The sequence below is a fragment of the Schistocerca americana genome, chromosome 5 (genome assembly GCF_021461395.2).
Source record: "Schistocerca americana isolate TAMUIC-IGC-003095 chromosome 5, iqSchAmer2.1, whole genome shotgun sequence".
NCBI lineage: Eukaryota > Metazoa > Arthropoda > Insecta > Orthoptera > Acrididae > Schistocerca > Schistocerca americana.
Window position 1 is genome coordinate 369,164,570 of NC_060123.1, and position 12,759 is coordinate 369,177,328.

The 12,759-nt window shown below is 41.1% G+C and overlaps 1 pseudogene; it reads right to left on the reverse strand.

The window, feature by feature from the left end:
• Nucleotides 1–11,110: 11,110 nt before the first annotated feature.
• Nucleotides 11,111–11,228, reverse strand: LOC124616907 (annotated as a pseudogene).
• Nucleotides 11,229–12,759: the final 1,531 nt, after the last annotated feature.

Here is a 12,759-nt window from a genome sequence, read left to right on the forward strand (position 1 = left end):
GGGAATGTCAAACGACTTGAAGGACACGGCTCGGTCGGTCGTTGAAATATTCTGCATACAACAGGAACAACAACTTGGCATAACTCACAGAAGTACTTCAATAACCAATCGCGCAAACAAAAAACTTGTACATCATGGGACGTTAGTATTTGTTTAGTATTATTAGTTGGTCAGACATGGTCTGAGGAGCGATAATACTTGAATATTAAAATCGATCATTGTATAAATATTATCAATAAATGTAGCTAGCAAAATTATTAATGAATGTAGCACTTCGTAAAAAGCAGCCATGTTACAATCTAGCACATGTTCTGTATTACTCCACATGTTGAATAGCAGAAAAGTAATAAGTTGTTTTCCAACAGGAGTGGCAGTTTACGCTTGACGCGTTTTTTGAGGAGCTACTGCAGAGACGTCTGCAGTGAGAAACGGAAAGCCACACTGCTACGGTGAGTGAAACTTCGATCTGCAGATTTTAGTTTCTAAGTGTATTTCTGGTTTCATGGCCCCATCGTAACTCCCTACAGAACGGTAACCTGCGTTTGCGTTATTTTTCCCACTCTACAATTGTACTTTATTAATATCACTGAAATGCTGTCAGCTTAGGTACAGAGACAAGCCTACAAAATGCAAAATTGCGTTTTCGAAGCGTAAATTGTGTTGCACTGAGCTGCGGGTGGTTATACGATACTTGCAATACTTTTCATCTATAACGATTTTGAATTGTAAGCGGATACGCAGCCTTTATCGACAGTGTATCATTTCGCCCTACTATTGCTAGGTTCTACGTAATCTTAAGAATGAACGGTACAATATGTTTTACTACCGTTTCACAGTATGGAGGGAGTTTCAGAAGACATTCTTATCTCCTCCTTTCCATGAACGACTTATCAAGTTTTTATTATAGTTTCACGTTGATCAACGTATGCTGGTCTTTTGGTTGTGTTCTATTATACTGCATCAAGGTTTACTTTTCTGTCATACAATTATCGATGACACCCTCGGAATTTCAATTCAACATTTTGGGAACTTGTTTTAAGAAACTCTACGTTTCTGGCATAAGTGCATGTTCCAACAGTCTCAGTTGCCTTATACGTAGAAAGTAGTTCAGTCTAATGGCCAGTAAACGGTAGAAATATTCTCATACTTGTGACAGCCACCTGTCATCATGATACAATGATGAGAAGGAACTGTACTCAGGGAACAGGATAGAGGCAAACAGTCATTGCTGGTAGTTCTCACATTAAATTCTTATTTATAATACTCAGCAATCGTGAGTTGATGAGTAGGGGAGACACAAACATCCCTTCACTATACCCGTATCTGGGACGCAAAACAATTTATAAAATATATTGTCCTTGCGCTCTTTTACTACACTTGTGCCAATAGTTATATACTAGTAACTCCATTTCGTGTCTATTTTACAGTCTCATCAATATCGATACAGAAATCGACTCTATATTAACCTCTGGTCCTACAATGATTTTGCAGTTTTCTTTACATGTATCAACCCACCATGATGTGATCACGTTTTTAATTCTGAAATTTAAATTTGTCGACAGGTCACTCCCGTGGCCTCCCCGCCAACCCACGGAGACTCAACACTCCACACCATGCAACTCTTCATAACCACCAAATCCTATGCTGCCCGCTGGGGGTGCCGCCGTCAACTCGGCACCTGGAGAAGAGTCACTCCAGTGACCTCCCCGCCAACCCACGGAGGCTCAACACTCCACACCATGCAACTCTCCATAGCCATCAAATCTTACGCTGCCTGCTGGGGGGCTGTCGTCAAGGCGGCACTTGTAGTGGCCGTCTGGCTGCTAAACTATTCGACCACGATACCATGGCCAATACCACCTGAAGCCAAATTTGCCGATTCAATAAAACTTCGGCTTAATGGGATAATATAATCTCGTTATTTACTTTAGTTCTGGTGGGGTGGCATTATGGTGACACACGGACCTTGCATTTGGATTGACAGTAGTACAAATCAATAATTCGTCGATCAACATCTACGGTTTCGGTGGTTTCTTAGAGTAGATTAAGGAAATCGCAAGGATGTTTCCCTCGTAATTCGACTCGTACGGTTTTCTCCACAATACGAGCTCCGTTTGTTATTACCTCTTCTTCAATGGACGTTAGGTCGGAATAATGGCTACATCTTTTCTTTACTGAGTAAGAGATTCATTTGAGCAATATTTTTTTAATAAAAGCTATTGTAATATTGGTGCACCAATACAAGCAATTAGAACCCACAGAACTTGCCTTTCAAAATCTGCTAAGTAAGTTCATCAGCAAATTCATTCAAACTAATAACACTTAAAAGAGAAATGGGACTAAAAGGTCTCTGTATCTAGGGATAACAAGTTAATGCCTGTCGTCCCGACGGTTACTTATGAACTCAGTGCGCCACTTGTTATATAACCCAAAACTATGCAGAAACTACACCATAATCAACATTTGACGTCGTCAGTATACATTGTTATCGGCACTCGGTTAGTTTTCGTTAGTGACCCCACACTCGTTCCTGCAAAACTATATGGGTGCGAAATAGAAGATACGTTGATACACTAAGCAACTGGTCATAAAAGTAGCATTAGCAACTAGGAAACGTTAAGTTAAAGCACTCTTAGTGTAATCTTACTGATGCTGCATTTCATTGTACTCCATCGTGCGAACAATAATAGGTTAGCACATTGATGCAACTACAAACAAGTAAACGAGGCATTTGTGCTACGGACGCATTGCTCGGCCGTAAGACCTATAGACAATTCACAGAGCGTGCATGACCATTACCGCTTATAGCGCGGACGTCGCTTCTTATTACGTAACCTTCCCCCTGTGATTTCTAATACTTTACCTTTCACTTTGAGCACTGTAGCAGTGTCAGAGTAGAAACGTCTGTAGCAGGAGACTCATTTTTACTTTTCCTTTCCATTTCACCGAAAGCAATCGGTTGGTGCAAGACTCACAGAAAATTGCAAATATCAAATGAGGTGGGGAAATGAATATACAATCGATATGCGCAAGCTCAGTGAATAAATGGATCAATGTTAATCACTAGGGAGTTGCACGTTCGATATTTTAACATTTTCCCACGTACCTTTTCCCGTATTCTAATTACAAAATTTTGTGAAAAATACTTCATTCCATGATCCAAAAGAAGAAGAGAAAAGAACAAAAACATTGATCTACACAGTTCCTCCCTTGACTTAATTAAAACCATTGATCCAATTACTGAGTGTGCTCACACAGATCGATTGCGTAGCAATAGGAAGCACAGAAATATTTCACTACATTTTCTTATATCATGATTTGTGACGCTGTCCTTGGTTTGCAGATAGTAGCACAGTTTCAATAGCTACGACACAAATAAGGAGCAAATACATCTAAAATCCACTTTTACGGCAATGTTTCGCCCTTTCTTCCGAAAGGATTACTTCGAAACACGTTGTCTGCCTGCTGGTCTCTCATCGGCTGTGTAACATGAACAGCTGACACGCCTTCTTTTGCTCCCATAGTACATCACGGCAAGCACTGACAACATTCCTGTTGAAACACGTAAGTTCGGCACTGGCATTATTCTAAGCTTTTCCTGAAACATCAGTCGACGTATATAACTCAACTGAAGAACTAGTCACCAGTACAAAGAGCAGAAACTGATACCAACAAAGAAAGCCAAAAATTGATGCCAATACATACGGCTAAAAGTCGCTGACATTGACGGAACGCGGTAACAAGAACAGCATTTGGAATTACCGCACGTTTCGATTCCACACGTCTACGTTACGTATGACGTTACATCGGGGATATAAAGAGTACTTTATTTATTTGACAATCACAGATTTAGTAGCAGGTCTCTGGCGTACTTCAAGATTACTACCACAAGATAGACCATTATGGTCGCAAACGAACATAAGAAAGATGTGAAATATTTCAGTCACTTAATGAAATGAATCTAATGGGACAACCACGGGAATTAGGGAGTTCTGGTCGGGGCAAACTAAAAATACTACAATAAGGCTAACATCACTCCAAGAGAGTCACATAATCTAAAAATAACTTTCACAAATTCCCCCAGAATAAACCCAACCAAAAAGAATAAGAAACACACAATTGGAATAGAATGTATTTCTAGAACTATGTAGCTCAAACGAAGACAGTGATACCACCACCACCCCCCTCCACCCCCCACGCCAAAGAAGGAAATCCATTATGAGCAGTATTGGAAATTTCACCTGACATACGTAGCGGAAACGGAGACAGTGATGCAGACAATTCCCCACCAACAAAGCTAATAGGGATAACGAAATTCACTATATCTATACAGCGCCAATTATGACGTCGGTTCCATAACTCCCCCCCCCCCCCCCAAACACACACCCCTCAAATAAAAATAACCAAACACAAATCTAAGAATTCCATTTCAAAGAAATATCCTTTCCATGAGCAAACTATTATCTCACACTAAACAAAAATATAAATAAAAACGTTCTTACCAATCATAGTTCAGTACTGCTCTGTATTTCGTTGGTATTAGTATGTTTACTTCTGAAAGTCCTGTGTCGTATTTTGATATTCCTGACACGTTCTAACCATTAGTTAAGTAATGACAAATGTTACGTTGTGGGTTAAACCATTTCAACCCTTATCCGTGAAGATGGTTGATGACTGAAACCAGTCGAGAGATATGGATTTAAAATAAAGGCAGCTGATGGTCAAAGATTTTATACATTACTTAACGGCCGTTGATGGTCACCTTCCAAAAATATTTAATCAAAGTGGACCCAAAACACACACACACACATACACACACACACACACACACACACACACACACACACACACACACACAAACCATACTGCAAACAACAAACTAAAAGCAACGGTTCAAAAACGAGAAACAATTAGAGAACCAGTACTACTGAAGACTCGTTCTTTCAGCTGCACCTTTACTATAAACCGAATCACAAACCTAAACGTCCACCACAAAGACTCAGCAACCGCCTACAATACGTCTCTTACAAAAATAATCCATTTCGAATGTGCCGCGGTGTTCCCAGGTTCGTACCTAAGATCTTCATCGAAAAACGTGCCAAATTCAAGAAACAACTAAATATTTGTGGGAAGATTGGTAAAAAAACATAACAAACCGTTTCTCTCGCAACAATTTAAGCTCTGCCCTTCGTTTCCTGCCTAGCCTTACCCTCGGAACTCGTGCCACATACGGAAAGAAACAGCCACACATTTGGGGATTGGCACATGGTCTGATTCAACCAGTCGGCATTGCTCCATGACTTCTTCTTTGAAATAAACAGCATATACAGTTTACACCAGTCGCTAAGGCGAAACCGCCCACATCCGTTGCATCCTAAACTCAAGACGTCACACAGAACGTCACTGGTCAAAGCAATGGACAAAACGCTGTATCGAAAACATGGCTTCACCAAAACAGCGCAATTTAAAACAGCAAAATAAATTAGAGGGTAGTTGTACGCCCTAATCTGGACCTATAAATGGCGAATTACTTTATTATATCGCTCTTTACCGTCTTATCAGCTGTCCAACATAGGTAAGTCTGGTACACCCTTATAGATCACTTTCAGTTATTAATATCACGTGTTTTACACTTACGTTAAAATAACCAATTATTATTTAGAATTAAATGTCTGCAGACTTAAGCATTTCGTAATCATCGAAGTATCACCTTTTCTTATTTGAGTGGTATTACTATTAATGTTCATTAAATAAATTGAGAAGAATAAATTCCGACAGGAAGATGCATTTACAAGTAATTCCAAGTACACAAATGTTGTTAATCATTGTTTACTCTCGTTACTAAGATAATAATAATATGATCAGAGGTAATGTTTAAGCTCTGGCTGATTGGGAGTGTAAGCAGAATCACAGTTGACCATACACGGTCGTGACACTCCACCTCTTTTCTGTTGCCCACCATGATTGCAGCGTGCCAAGCGGCCAGGAAGTTATACTGTAGAGTTCGCCGAGATTTTGTAAAAGCGAAAGTTAATCTTAACTGTTTATATTGGTCTGTAGAATGGTTTTTACAAACAGTAGCGTCTGTACTGCAATAAATTGCAGCAACAAAAAGAAGAAGGCAGTATATTTGCCATTTTTTAGGTTTCTTATCAACCCTAGTAAGTGTGAATCTTTATGTCACAGAACTGTTTATTTACGACTTTCTTCTAACTTAACGATATTTACTTGAGAATGTGGTGTTCCTTAAGAACCGAAAAAGTGCTAGCAAACAGCAGCAGACCTGACCTTTTGCAGAAAGGCGTCGTATATTTGCTCAAAAACATAAGTTTTCTTCGCTACACTTCCAGTCAAATCAGTGAATATGGAACGAAGGAAACCAGTATGGAATGCAACACCTACATTATTTTAAGTAGCGGATAAGCTAACACAACTGTAGATAGAGAAAAAACCCACACGGATGTGATAATAAAAGAAAAATTAGTAATAAAACTATTTCACAACACAGAAGAAACCAATTCCACAATTGTTGCTGCATCTGAGCCACAAATGGCAAGAAACATCAACAGATCCGCTTTGCAACTAAAGTAATTACGTTTACAAAGATATTTATGTGTTAAAAAATGGTTCAAATGGTTCTGAGCACTATGGGATTTAACTGCTGTGGTCATCAGTCCCCTAGAACTTAGAACTACTTAAACCTAACTAACCTAAGGACATCACACACATCCATGCCCGAGGCAGGATTCGAACCTGCGACCGTAGCGGTCACGCGGTTCCAAACTGTAGCGCCTAGAACCGCACGGCAACTCCGGCCGGCTATGTGTTAAAAAGTCGATGAAGTGTAAGACTGTGCAAAACATTAGGTTCCATAAAAAGTTGTTACGTGTCAAGGAAAGTGTCTGGCATATTACGAACAGACAAAAAAATATTATTCTCATGCATGAAATTTGTGTTTGTATGCTCTTGTTTTCAGTGGAGTAAGCTACAATTATAGTTATATTCGAAAATATTTCTTTATAATTATGTTCTAGCTTACGTCACTGAATCAAGGAGATTCGGTCGTTTTTACATGTATCTCATGACCATAATAATTTAATAATTATTTAGCTAATTAGCTAGAAAATGATTACAAACGAACTATAATTTTACCGCTCCTTCTTTTTGCTCGTGGGGCACTAGAGTTGCACAAAATTTCAGATGGTAACAATTTCCTCAGCAGTGGGTGTCGTGACTGTATATGTTAGACTGTGGTAGAGTGAAGCGTAAACTCATTATTTTCTGTTAACTAAACTTGTGGTTTCAATAACGTGCCCAGACCATCAGAATTTGCAACGCTCTCTATGAACCCAATTCAAATTACAAGCATGGCATAAGCTGACACTACTAGCACGCCTAAGCAAAACAAACCATCGCACCGCACAAGTATGTCATTTGCCACGCCAGTACATCACGGCTCAAAGCCGACGGGCGATATGGAAGTCTCAAGCTGAGACAATTACGATGCTGTCGTATTGCCTGAATCCTATCTTTTCTACGGCAAAACATTGTACTAGTCAAGCTAAAGCGAAAATTCTTAGCTCAGCACCGCAATGACTTTGATGACTGCTGCGTGTCGACGGAAGGGTCTGTCCTGAAACAACTCCTATTCCTTGCAGTTCACGCACTTTTTCCTTTCAGACCGTTGTAGACAGATATCTCCCTTGCTTTTAATTATTTGAAGATAAAGGGAAGCATGTGATGAGAACGATGTGTCCCGGCGAAATTCATAGGGCGGGCCGTACAATTTTGCCATTCCCGTACTTATCGCTTCGATCTACATGTTGCCGAAAGGCTCTGTACCAATAATATTGTTTCTGTACTTAACGTACAACGCTTAACTGCGAATTTTTGAGCCTTTTTTGCATCATGTTGCTGTTTCTCTAACAATTTCTAGTGTTACCAACTTACTAACAAGTAAAGAATTCGAGAAGCAGTAAACGAATTTAACTTTTCTTGTTTTATATATCGCTCTGTTTCAATATAGGCTTGCCCATTGGATCAATATCTTACAACCGCGCAGAGCGGTGAGAACTTACATATCGGAAGGAACCAAGGGGTATCCTAACTGCATGCAAATTTTTAATACTTCTAGAACATAAATCACACACGGGAACACATTCAGTCGACAAGTTAAGTACAGACGATAGTTCCTCTTCTAACAGCAGCCAATCGCAGTTCGCTGGAGCAATGAAAGATACTATTCGACTGAAAAAAGGGCAGGTCAATCTGGTTTTCAAGAAAACACACGTAACTGCAGGCCTATATCACTGATGTTATCTTGTCGTAGAATTGTGGGGCATGTTCTACGGGCACGCGTTACGTCCATCTTGTGCATCAGGAACCCCTTCTATAGAAATCAATATGGATTCCGCAAACATAGATGTAGTGACATTCATCTCGCTATGATAGTCCATGAGATCCAGAGCGCCAGAGAACACGGTGCCCAGGTGAACACCGTGTCCCTCACCTTCGGTATAGCCCAGTTAAGTGAAGAAAGTAGAGCTTGTCGAGTAGCGGACCAGAAGTCTGGTTGCAGCACGTGCTACCAGATATAGCTCCAAACATATAGCTTGACGTCCAAGGAAGCTCTACAGGGCCGTTACTGTTTACAGTATTCAGGGTGTAAGTCCAGATATTTCTAATGGTGGCTGTGGACGGTGTGCTGAAAGGCATTGCATCAGTACATACATCATTTACAGACTAGTAATTATAGTTTATGATAGTAAAAAACAACATCGCTGGATGTGAAATACCTGTCATTCTGAGATTCTCAGATCTCCCAGAAATATAATTATACATTATTCAGTCGACGTTCTGAGAACGCGCTCAATTGCAATAACAGTTCCGCATTTGTTTGTAAAATACATAAAGCAAACCGGTACATAGGTTTATTATTATATTTCGAGAAATTTCGCAGTATATCGATGATACGATTTGTAATTATGTTTCTGGGAGATCTGAGGATCTGAGGATGTCGGAAGGGTGCTGTCAAAAACTGGTCTTGAAATAAACTATTTCAAATTAAGCGATCTTAGCTTCCAATATTATAAATTACAATATCAGATCGCCCCAGAAACATGTGTGAATTGTATAATAACTATAGAAGGGACATTTAATAAGAAATGCAATACTTTCTTTCTGAAAACAGTTTTTCTATTCTTGATCTCAATACACCATATTATTACTCCCTCTTTTGGCTACAAAAATCATAGTGTTCAGCATAATTTCTTTCAGTATGGTGGCCTCATGCCACCTCATTGGAAGGGCCTATATACACGCATGGTACCACAGCCAACGTCTTCCTGTATCAGTAAACCCCCCCCCCCTCTCCCATCACCCACATACTGCTTCACGCAGAGTGCCAAAGTGCATCCTACATTGAGCCAAACAGATGGAATTTGGAAGGTTCAAGATATTCGCTGGAGGGTGGATGAGAAGAAACAGTGAAGATGTTGTGACTTCCTCTTGGTTGCGCTGTCATTTTGAGTCCTTGTATTGTCGCGGAGAAGGAGAATATCGTTTGCATTTTTGTGGCGATGAACATCCTGATGTTGTTTCTTCAATTTCCTGATGTTAGCACAATACAGTTCAGAGTTGAACGTTGCAAAATGAGGGCAGACATCAAAGAGAATAACGGCTTCAGAGTGCCAGAAGACCGTTGCCATGACTTTACCCACTGCGGGTGCTGTTTTGAACTTTTTCTTCGGAAGAGAGGTGATGTAATGCCCCCCTCCCCCCCCCCCCCCCCCCCCCCCCATGGATTCCTGGTCTGTTTCCAGATAGAATGGAAGGAGATTCGCCTGTGTTCGTCTCATAATGGTCAAGAAATTCTGTAGATATGGTCTTCATTAATCTTTATGGTTTTCTGTTTGGCAGTGAGACAATTGGTGGCGCCACACCTTCGAGTATCCCAACTGGTGGATGAGAGTTTCAGCACTACCAACAGAAGCGTCCATTTGTGTAGCGAGATGTTTGATTGTGCTCTGTCAGTCTCCTCGAATGAGCGTATCCACCCATGCCAGCAATGCAAGAGTCCCGGCTGTGTGCTTGTAGCCGGCTAGTGGGAGATCGGAGAGGCCTGTCTGACAGCCGACACGCCCAACGACTCACCACGCTTTTGTTCACTGGCAGGTCTCCATAGACATCTGTGCCGGCCGAAGTGGCCGTGCGGTTAAAGGCGCTGCAGTCTGGAACCGCAAGACCGCTACGGTCGCAGGTTCGAATCCTGCCTCGGGCATGGATGTTTGTGATGTCCTTCGGTTAGTTAGGTTTAACTAGTTCTAAGCTCTAGGGGACTAATGACCTCAGCAGTTGAGTCCCATAGTGCTCAGAGCCATTTGAACCATTTGAACCATAGACATCTGTAAGCAATGCCCTGACATTCCAATAAAAGCAACCCACTGACAGTTTACTGCTGGAAATGCACCTACGTTATGCCCACTGTTTTCATGGCTGCTTGTACCTCCGCGAACTATAGGAAATACACTAAACTGTAGGGGAGGGAGTGGTAATATTCCACAATGTTCCACAATAAATTCTGCATTTTTCAAAGGAAGCAAGCTGTAAAAAATGTGTTGCATTGCTTACTGAACGTCCCTCGTTCATATTACAGGTTGTTTGTTTCGAGGCTGGTTAGTACCGCCAAATATAGGTGGCAAGAGCAAACCATTAATGTCTGTTTCGCCCTGGGCAGCAGGTCAGGTGTTGAAGTGTGGACGTATGGACGCGAAACGAGTTATCTATATGACTGGCGATGTTCGTTTGGTGGTGCAGTTACTGCAAGCAGAAAACATCAGGTTGTAAAGTTTTTTACGTCTTTGTGGAAAGACTGTGTGATGCAGAGAAAATACAACTCACAAGTTGATGTGTGGACATATTAACGTAGCACTCCGTCATCAGGCCACAAGTGGCCCATCGGGACCATCCGACCGCCGTGTCATCCTCAATGAGGACGCAGATAGGAGGGGCGTGTGGTCAGCACACCGCTCTCCCGGTGGTTACGATGGTTTTCTTTGACCGGAGCCGCTACTATTCGGTCGAGTGGCTCCTCAATTGGCATCACGAAAAATGACAACAGCACATGGCGGCCCGGATGGTCACCCATCCAAGTGCCAGCCACGCCCGACAGCGCTTAACTTCGGTGATCTGACGGGAACCGGTGTATCCACTGCGGCAAGGCCGTTGCACATATTAGCGTATCACATATAAAATTATCTGGACTTACTCCTGTTACACCCTGTATGTAAATGGTGTAGTCGATAATGACGAAAGTTCTACGAGGCTGTTTGCAGACGATGCTGGTGGTCTATGGAAAGGTGGCAGCATCAGGAAACTTTAATTAATTCAGGAAGACCTGCCAAGGATTGAAGACTGGTGTAACTGACTCTTATCACACAGAAATGTAATGTGTAATTCCAGATATCCATTACTTTTCTATTGCACCACTGGCGATGAATCACTGGATACAGGAAGAAATGGAAAATACTTGAGAATATCGTGCAGATGACAAGCTGAGGTCTGTTGGAGCAACCTGCAGAGAACGTTAACTCATCAGTGAAAGAAGTGGTTTTCAAAACATTATGATGATCATTTCCTGAGTGTCGCTCGTCAATATTCGAAATGGTTCTAAGCACTGAGGGGCTTGACATCTGAGGTCAACAGTCCCCTAGACTTAGAACTACTTAAACGTAACAAACCTAAGGACATCACAGACATCCATGCCCGATGCAGGATTCGAACCTGCGACCGTAGCAGCCGCGTGGTTCCGGACTGAAGCGCCGAGAACCGCTCGACTACAGCGGCCAGCTAAAAATATTCGATCATTACCAGTTGCTAGAAAGGAGAAAGAAGATGCAATGAAGAGCAACGCGTTTTGTTGGCAAGCGTGAGACTTAACTGAAATACTTAGCAAACTGAAGTGGCAGACATTATAAAAGAGTCGTTGTGTGTCACAGAGAGGTTTTATGTTGAAATTCTGAGAGCGTACATTCGAAGAATAGTCGTGCGCCATATATTTTTTCAGGTGGGAGCGTCACAAAAAAAACGAAAAACTTAGAGTAATTAGGTTTGCCGAAAGGCGTTCTTCCCATGCACTATTCGAGAATGGAACAAAGTACCATCCGCCACACACGATAAAGTGGCTTACAGAGTATAGATGTAGCGGTACAGGTTCGTTGAAATTTCTCTGAATTTCCCGCGTTACCCAAAGAGTAGACAAATGGTCAGATGACGTGGGTTCAGAACGCCACTGGCACGTAGTTTTTGTTTAACGAATGTTACCTGGCGATGTCCAAAATTATCTTCCATACTTCAACTGAAGTATAAAGTATAAAAAATAAAGTGAATAATCAAGTGATAAAAGTCACATACATAAGAATAATTCTATTAACTCAGAATATTCTCGGTATTAGTTAGTTAACTAATTTCAATGATACATAATTAAACACACGATACCATACAACTTTTACAGATTTAGTTCGTCACAAAACAATTACAACAGTCCGAGAGTATAAAACACATCAGCAGTGTCCTTCACTACTAGTTCTCGCAATTACTTGGTTGCATAACACGCTTAAAACAACATATACGTAAATAACCGCATCATAAAATGTGAATAGTTGGTGAACAAGAAATGAAGTACAGGTTTCTGAATACGAGGACGTGGTTCCTCCGAATTTTTAATGTAAAAACTCTTGAAGCTTTTTAAATAAAACAAAT